Source organism: Cygnus olor, chromosome 24, assembly GCF_009769625.2.
Source record: "Cygnus olor isolate bCygOlo1 chromosome 24, bCygOlo1.pri.v2, whole genome shotgun sequence".
Taxonomy (NCBI): domain Eukaryota; kingdom Metazoa; phylum Chordata; class Aves; order Anseriformes; family Anatidae; genus Cygnus; species Cygnus olor.
Window position 1 is genome coordinate 1,456,901 of NC_049192.1, and position 9,588 is coordinate 1,466,488.

At 44.1% G+C, this 9,588-nt stretch overlaps 1 long non-coding RNA gene across 1 annotated transcript; it reads right to left on the reverse strand.

Annotated features, from left to right (window-relative positions):
• Window positions 1-1,632: 1,632 nt before the first annotated feature.
• LOC121059335 lies at window positions 1,633-5,851 on the reverse strand. The gene is made up of 2 exons (XR_005814485.1): window positions 5,316-5,851; window positions 1,633-2,836 (listed from the first exon to the last, which is right to left on the reverse strand). It is a non-coding gene; the product is annotated as an uncharacterized LOC121059335 (long non-coding RNA).
• Window positions 5,852-9,588: the final 3,737 nt, after the last annotated feature.

The window sequence follows — 9,588 nt, forward strand, 5'->3', positions numbered from 1 at the left end:
CATTGCGTTAATGTATGGATGTTCATTGCTTTAATGTACAGAAAGCTGTTAGGCAAAGTGTCCTTCATATTGCGGGGGGGGACAAATGGCTAGGTAATATATTACTGTGAGTGCTGTAAACATTCCCTAGCATATCATTAATACCCAACTGTATTTCTGTCTTCAGAGACCTCACGGTGCCCCACGAAGAAGGCCTCTCAAGCCCAGGAAGCTGAAGCCAGCCAGGGAAGGAAGGGTGAGAGGGCAGCCCGTGCAGCATCACACCTCGGGGGGCTTGGAGCAAAACCGAGCAGTTTCTCCATGCCGGGTGCAGCTCCTTGGACCAGCTGCTGCCCAGGCAGTGGGAAGGTAGGTGCACTTACTTTATTACCTTTATGCACAAGTTTTCTTGTTTACCAAATCTTTCATCTGCTTATGTTTGGTGCATTATACTTACGCTTTTGCACTTTTACTCTGTGTACTTAAAAAGATAAGGAAGGGGATCAATTTGTTGCTAGTGTTCTTGTTACTGCCGTGCAGTAATCACAACCAGAACTCTAAGGAATGGCTTGTTAAAAATCTCAGTTCTGAGATTCCCTGAGAAAAATATTTAATGAAAAAAAAAATCTCTTTTTGGTTATGTATTTCAAGATACCTACAGGGATGGAATGCTATATGGATAAGTGTATTAAAAAAAAAGTAAAGGATTGGCAGGATCCTGGTTTGAATATATGCTGTGCTCCTGGTATTGTAATGATTTGGTTTGGAATCAAGAGTGTAACTTTAATTATTAGTATTAAACAGGAAAATTATTTTTTTGTAAGATGTCCAAGACAAGCTGCGTGTTATGCTTAAGAATGAGCCTGGAAATAAATGTCAGAAGCTTTGGGAACTTTCACTGCTGACTGGAAGGGCTCGGTGCTACCTTGTGGAAGCTGGCCGTTGGCTTTCCAAGGAGCATACATACCCTGTGGTGGTCTGCATTTGAAAGAAAAGGGTGTCAGCAAGTAGATTTTTTGAGTGCTTTTAAAGTCAGTCAAATAAAAGGTGGGGGGGAACAGAGAAGGAGGAAGGACATTGATTAGGCAAGTAGCTGAGAAGTAATACAGAATAATAGATTACTGAAATCCAGCACTAAGTCTATCAAAGAAAGTAATTCCTTCTGGTGGTAGAAGGACATTTTGTTTTTGTTTTAAACCTGCCAGACCTAATATTTTTGGGCATTCATCTCAGGGAGGTGAGGACTTCAAAAAGGCAATTACAATTGGTGAATGATTGGTGTTGAATGCAATGCTCTTTTGCATCAAAATGTTTAACTGCATTAACCTTTGGGGAATTTACACGGATACCTTGAAAGAACCATCCTGTGTTCAGCCTGAAAAAATCTAAATTCTCCCTCAACTTGAATTTTATTTACATTCATTTTATTACAAAATAAATGGACCAAAAATTTTAATGGTGTTTTGCCACATTCTGAAGGTACTGTGGCAGGGGGTGTTGGAGCGAGGCAGGCATTGCCCATGGATGCTTAGAGAAAGATCCTTAAGGAAATGCACTGTGGTACATATGCCCTAAAACAAAGTTATATTCTGGTTTCTTTACTTGACTATACTATCCTAGAGATAAGATGACTGAAAGCAATGGTTACACACCTAATTTATCCACATTAGAGTTTAATTTCCTGCTAATAAGGTATTTAAGCCTTCAAGAAAGCAGTTTGCGGTCTTTGTAGACGTTTTAATTTTTATGTATTATGTAAAAAGTAAGTACATTTTCAAAATGGGCTCTTACTGGAGATTTTCAAGAAATATTCAGGTTATTAAAATGCTCAGTGTACTGCTTCTCTCCATTTCCCAGCATGCTTGATCTCTGGATGCTTGGTGTATCCAAATTTCCATGTAGTTTCCTTTCTCTGGCAGTGGGAAGCAGTTCCTCTTGTTGCTGATTCATCTCCATGTCTCTTGTGCTTCACTCCACTGAAATCTGGTTAGGTATGAGACAGACTCCGGTGGAATGAAGGACAACAGAACTCATGGATCGTCCTTATTTCACTCGGAAAATGCAGGCAAGCTCATCGCATGTTAATATACATCTTAGGGTAGTACAGCTGGTGCATCTGCGATGTTCAAATTCTACGTAGGAGGTGTGAAACTGTCTACAGTCCATGCTCATGGGAATGTAAGAGCCTGAAACTTTTGTTTGCTCACTGATTAATTTGTTTCCTCTTTCCACCTTTTCATTCATTTTAACATTCTTTTTAATCCCGTAACAAGTTGCCAGGTATGATTTGTAATGTTAACTGTGGGAAAAACTTACCAATGGATATGGCAATTCTCCATCTTTTGAAGGTCTTAAACTACTGAAAGCTTCTCCAGATGATATTCTGTAGCTCTACTGATGGAGAATCTATGTTTTTTTAAGAGGGAGGTTCAACAGGGTTATGTTCATAGTCCCTTCCGGCCTTAAACCTCCGAATCTACAAAATCCAAAGAATGCAGATAGACAATTTTCTTCTACGTGCCTGGCCGTATCTGCAATACTGAGACTGTGTTAAGCTACTACTTTCCTTCAGCCTAGGTAGGGGAGAAATAATCTTTCTTATGAACGGCCCCACATGATATGGTAATTGGAGATGGATGCTGGAGGCTTCTTGTAATGCGTGGGCAGACAGAACAGGGAACACTCTGCTTGTCCCAACATGGTAGTGCCAACCTACCACTGCTCTTGCACACACCTTAGTGCATCTGGGAATTTATGCTATGGGGGTGCCGGAAGCACTATGAAGATTCAAAGCCCTAAGCTAAGCGCTGTCCAAACCCTCCAGAAGATGTTAATCTTCTTCCGAAGAACTTCCTATCTGTGAAACAAAGAAAAAAAAAACTGTTAAAAATATATTAAGTGCCTCTAATATACAAAGTGGACTCCAAGTGCCTAGTGAAACGCAGGGTCCAGTTCTGACTAGCAGCAGGCCTTGGTACTCCCAGGCACTTGAATTGCTTAGGAACATTTCAAATTTAATTTGCTTAAACTTTGCAGCTTAGGAAAAGATTGGTTGGGATGCAAAAACTTGAATTGAAGATAAACTTCAGTGCTTGGCTGCACTTAAAAAAGAAAAAAAAAGAAACCCGCTATGGAGGTGCTGATAGAGGATTTAACAGAACAAATAGCTTAGGGTGTTTCTCTCACTTTTTCTTTTCCTTTTAAACATAAACCTGCTGTCTGCTGCTGCATTGAAGCCTCTCCCTTTGCTTTGTCAAGACATGTTAAAAGCTTTTGGGTAAGTCCTGAGAAAGAGTGGCCTAGGCAGGAACTCATCAACTGAAATTCCTCTATGCAATCCTGGCTTATTTGAAATGCCTTTTATCAGGCAAGTTGCAACGGGCTTTAGTGCCATAAATGCCTAATGCACAGCTTCCAGCAATTAACCGCTTGGTGCCTGGAATCCACTTTGCCAGTATGCCGTCAAGAGAAAAGGAACAGCTGCAAATCTGGCTTTGGCTTTCTTTGGGAACAGCTCAGATTGTGAAGTAAAGGTGCATATCAACAAAGCCTTACATAAAAACATGGTAATAAAAACCTGAAATACAAGCTCTGGAGGCCTGTATCTGACTGACTACCCCTCAATCTTGAATAACCAATTTAAACTGCATTAAAGGTGAACAGTATTGGCTTTTTTAAGCTTTTTTAATTAGACACCACTAGGTCTTTGCTTCTCCTTGGGGAGAAGTCTTGCGAGTCAGGCTGCAGTCTGCTGCAGGGATCTCCTACCCGGGCACCAGCTGCGATCCACTGCGTCCTCACAAGTGGCAGACCTTTAAAGGTCAGATAAAATGTAGTGGACTTCTCTGAACTTTAATGTGAGCAAATGTTTCTATATTTCTCTGTCTACAGGGGGACTAAGAGAGGCACTGACCAAAGTTTGTAGCATTTCTGTTGTATTAAAAGGACTTTGCATTAGGCCCAGTGATTACAAGCCCTTGAAACTTTCAGTCCAGTACCCTTCGCGCTCCCAAAAGTGCCCGTAACTGGGATTCCTGTTTAGAAAAGTATATGATAACCTGTTTCACTGTAACATAAACTTGCATTTAAAATTAGCATCAGTGAAACTACTCTCTGAAGCTGCGACCAAGTGTGACTTTCCAAAGCAATGCATTGCTACCCTTACCTGATTCAGCTATATCTGAAAATGCCCTTTGCCCCGGCCTTTTCTAGGAAACGCACTCAAAGCGTGGTCTGTTCATTCTGGGTTTTCCATTGTTCTTTTTCACTCTGGTGTTGCTTCACACTTTTCCAAAGCCTTTGTTTCAAATCAGCTGCTATTGGTTTTTAGAGGTAAAGCAGCTTTATATTCTCTTAATTTTGAGCCAGTTTTACAACACAGTAATTTAAACATGGTCAGCTATGCAATTGTGCGTTGCTCGTTGGAGAGGAACCCGTTCTTACAGCAGTAGCTGAAGTCATTTACAAAGCTCTGGTTCTGTTTTAAGTGACTGAGAAGGCCTTTGGACTCTTCTCTTTTGCTAGTACACAGCAGCCAGAGGAAAGTAGACGTGCACAGCAGGGGAAGAAGCATCCTCAGGCCACTGGCTCCTCTGATCCCAGAGATGAGCTCTGCCTGCTCAGGAGAGCGCTCAACTACCCTAATGCTTCAGCGTCCCTAAAGCCACTCGGCAGTATAGGAATTTAGGACTTCGGAGAACTTTGCAAACATGGTTGTTTAAACTTTTCTAGGGAAAAATAACAAATTCACATTCTCAATAAGCTCTCCAATTTTTCATTGTATCCCTGGATAGATAAGAAACCATTTTTCAAGCGGTTTGCATAGAAAATTATGAGTTAAAATCAACTCACTGAAACTAAGCTAAACTTTCATATGCGGCAGATCAAACCTGTTATTCGTTGCACCAGTATAAATCCAGAGCAACTCCGTGGGTTTTAATGGAATTACGTGGCTCCTAACGAGCACCAGTGTAGTAAGTATTCTTAGGGGAGCTCTCAATGCATCATCAATTGATGCTCTGAATAAGTTAGCTATTATTGCAACAACTTAAAACACCAATAACAAACACTTAAGATGTTTGCAATTTTCCCTCTTTAAGCCTATTTCTTGGCCTCAGCTTCCAGACAGCAAAGGGTAGCGGCTCTGGTGTTGGTACTGAACAAGCAGTAAGTGTCTCTGCTGCACGAGCAGCACCGATACCGCTGGCTGCAGCCGTCTGCATCCTCCTCGTGCCGCAGCCTTCCAGAGAAACCCCGGCCATGCGCAAAGCCTCCCAGCCACGCCGCTCCCCCAGCTCCAAGCTTGGTACGCTGCGTGTGCCCCGCTGTGCACTCACCTGTCTCGTTAACTAGGCACAACTCCCGTCTGGCAACTGCTTTACTGAACCCTTCAGCCGAAATAAAAAACTCGAAAGAGGGCTATGGAGACAGGGAACTAAAATAAAACAGCTGGTAAATAAGACTGTTAGTGGCTATGGTTTTCTTCTTTTTCTTCCTTCTGTTGCGCAGAATTCCAGGGGAAGTGGAACAAACGGGAGGAAAGGAGAGCTCCCTCGTTGGGTGCACCAGGCTGGCTTGTGCCAGCGGCAGGCAGCGAGCGGGAAGGTGCAGGAAGGAGACTTTGGGCGAGGGAGAACACGGTAGGAAGAGGAGCGGAGAGCGGTGGAGAGGCACCAAAAAAAAAAAGCGTAAGGGAGGGGAAAAAATCTTTAAAAAGCGCTGGAGCGGGCGAGGGGAAGTTCTGCCCACTTAAGGTGGTGTCCCCAGGTGCAGTCTTTATTTGCGCGCCTGCTCTGGGGGCTCCGCGCTCCCGCGGGTGCAGCCAATGGAGAGGGTGCGGCGGCCGCGGCTCCTCCCCGCGCTCAGCGCCCGCGGCCTCCTCCTGCGCGGCCTCCCTGCCTCCCTGCTTGCCTCCTTGCCTCCTGCGAGCCCTCCTTGCCTCCCTCCCTGCCTCCCTCCCTGCCTCCTTCCCTCCTGCACGGCCTCCCTCTGCGATGGGGCCGGCTGGGTGCGCGCCTTCCCCCAAGCGCGTCACCTTGGCGAAAAGCATGGAGCAGCCTCAAAGGAGGCAGCTGCGTTGCTTTTGCATCTCCAAAGCGAGGGTTTCAAGGTGTCTTTTGCCCTTAACAGGCTTAAAAAAAAAACACAAAACATTTATACTGCAACAGAGCGGTTTGAAAGGAAGCGTTCGTATTCTTCTCAGATCACACTGCCTAATTCTTGTACTTGCTTTCAGCATAGCAGATGCTTCATTTTGGTTTTCCAGAGCTTGCTAAGGACCTGGAAAGCTTGTTGCAGAGCTAGCTCTGGAGCATGCAGCATATCGTGAGATCGAGGTCACAGCACAATCCCCGTAAGCTATGGAGGAGGGCATCTTCGTGTAAAGAGTTTGGTTATAGGAACTTTGGGACATCTGGGCATGTCTTTCAGAGTGCTTCAGTGCATTCATCTCAATTCTAGCTGTAAAGGAAATCCATTTAAAATGAGACTCCAAGTTAACTTGCGTATTTTGCAAATCCCTTGAGTCTCTTCTTTCTTTATTTCTAAACTTTCATCCTTGACTTCCTTACACGGGGTCCAACTGACCCATGCAATTCCTCTTGCTCTAACCGGTCAGTCAGTCTTCAGTTTGGAAACTGCAGCCAGCACTGGATTTCTCTTCCCTGAGGGTTTGGGGCCCCACACTTTCAACCACGTTTTGGGCTTTTGTGACATCCCCAGTGGGTGCTTGTGGTGCTGAGCGGGCGCTGCACTCCTGGGGTGGCTGGGGCAGGGTCTGGCCTTCAGCCTCCCAAGCCGTTGCTGTGGGAGTGCTCTGCAGGCCTGGCTCGCAGATTCCATGCTTAATATTTTGCAAAGATATTCTGGAAGGCAAACTTCTTCTGGATTTTTAAGTCTCCCAATCTACAAAAATAAAAATATTTCAGTAAGCTTGCCATTTTAATACAGCAGCGTGTAGGTAACTGAGTAAACATTAAAAAAAAATCCTGTCTATTTCTTTGTATAGTGCTATTAGTACCATTCTTCCTTGCTGTTTCCCACATAAGGACTGCTTCTTTTGGTTGTTTATTGGGTAAGCTGGAGATTCAGAATTCAAGCTGCTTTGGTTAGGACACAGGTCACAAGGTTTGTCTTTAATTCTGATTGTGCTGAATTGCACTTAGCAGCAGTATCCATCATGACTACCCACAATTATAAATAAAATGCTTGGATTTTTGCCACACTTATTTTAAATGTCAGGTTGAACATGTCGGCCTATAAATGTGTTTGCTGGAGTACTTCTCGAGAAAAGGAAGTCAAGGTTTTTCATACATGAAATATGCACTGTAGATTATCACTATTGGGGTTATTTTTTCATGGTTATTGTACTTATTGCTAGCTTTTATTTTCTTAGGGCTCTGTGAAACAATAAGCCAAGGGCTTATTCGTAAAACTCAGAGTTTTACGCTGCTGCACAGTTTGAAGCTAGGGCAGTAGTTCTCCTAGATACAAATCAGACCATTATTTGCTACTGTAAAACAATAAAAATCTTTACAATTTACAACTACTGCTGTCAAGGACAGGTATGGTGGGACCGGCTGCGGTGCGGATAGCTTGGTAAGAACATAACGCTGTTCTGTGGTACCCAGTCATTTCGACTGTTGGTGCCCTTAAGCTCTAAACACATACCCGTTAGGTGGAGAAAGTTGCCAACACATCATAAAACTGCTGCTGCAAGCTCTCAAGCCTTGCTGATGGAAATATGTCAGGGGATGAAGGCTCTTCCCTGCCGTATCTGAAAGGCACATTCCACCACCGGTTGGCCTCCAAGGAGGAAACCTGTGTGGTCTTGAAGGCTTGTCAGCTTTGACCTCTAAATTTGTCCAATAAATGAAATCAAATTATTTACTTGGTCTGCAGGTCTGAGACATCAAGCACAGCAGAAGAAAGCTCAGGGCCACGTCTCTTGAAATTGCCTCCTGTAAATTCAGTCCACAAGCAGGCAGAGAATAATTACTTGATGTTTTTCTCCTTTCGCCTCCAAAGTTTATTTATGATTGGTGAAAAACTGCTCTGTAAAGCAACTGCTTACCTAGGAGTAAAGATTAAATAGAGCCATCAGACTCTGCATTCTTAATATTTCCTATCTCTGAAAAATGAACCAGAGGGGAACATTGTTCACTTTTATTTTGCATCCTTTCTGTGACTGCTGTGCTGCAGCATAACCGGCCTGCCTGCACCCTTTCTCCCTGCAGCACTTACTCTCCTTCATGCATAAAGGGAAACAGTCTCGTAACCTTTCTGAAGTGAGGCCAAAAAAATCGTGTTTGATCACAGGGAGCCATCATCTCCGCTCTGTTCTCCTGTAGCCTGCTCAGACCGGACCTGTGGGGGTCCCTGGGGAGCGCTGCGGGCGGGTCTGTGGGAGCTCGGCTCGGTGGTGCTCAGTGCCGGGATTAAGGATGAACGTGTGCCTTCAGTCAGTCCATTTCTTCAACTGCTCCTGCTCCTCACAAGATGGGCATGTGCCGAAGCTTATTGCTCTGAATAGAGAGAAATGCTAGCTGCAAAGTTAAGACTGAAGGCTGTAAGAGAGGTCTTTGTATTTCAGAACAATAGCACAAAGGCAAGGTTGAGACTCCTCAGGTTTCTTTGAGGCTTATTCGTGTACCATCACCTACCACTTGTTTGAGACTACAGCTCTATCATTTGAATTGCCAGTTAGTGTTATTTCTTTTTAAACCCAGCTTCACAGGCACTTTTGCTTTCTACTGCTAGCTCTTCACAAATTTTTGTTCTTTGCAACGTGGCAGTACAGGGAACACGTGGCGTTTCACTATTCGCACAGCCTGCTCAGATGAGTTCTGCCCTTCACTGGCATGCAGACATCTCTGCGGTGTCACAGGTCATCCATAGCAACTTTAAGACTACACGTCCTGGCAATTGTAAGGAAGAAGGCAAAGTGGGCTGAAATGTTTCCAGGACGCTTGTCCTGACGAATCGCTGCTACGCTAAACGGCGTTAGACCTGTAATGGTTTGAAATCGCCAAGACTTCAGTTGTGCTCCTCGTTTAACAAGACATCTGTACAGAGGTCAAGCAACAGATGACAGGTTCCAGTAATTTTATTTTAAATATTCTCAGCCATAATTGCTTATTTGCAATTTGCAGAGGAAAGAAAACTGATTGCACCAACCTCTCTTGTCATCTTTACCCCATCCCCAGGCTCCACGCAAGTTTACATTCTCCCTTTCACTTCCAAATTTAAAAGAAAACACTGCCTCTATTCTCTTCCCATTCCCCCTTTGGCAATGGGAGTTGGCATTAGGTTACGCACCTGGTTCTGCAGCTTAGTTAAATATCTGGCTCTTCCACGTTAATACATTTGGTTTTTTTCTTCCTTTAGAGGCATCCGATTTAACTGTAACGTGTGTCCCTGGCAGTCCTGTGCATCTTTTCTGAGAGTTCAGTGTTAATGAGCCTGCAGCAGAACAGGAGGCGCCCAGCTTCCCATCCCTGGGATATCCAGGGAGCAGGGCTTCTTCATGCTCAAACTCCCATCTTCTGGCCACAGGGATTATATGGCAAAGCAAGCTATTAGGACTTTAGGATCTTTTAGTCTCTTCTAGTT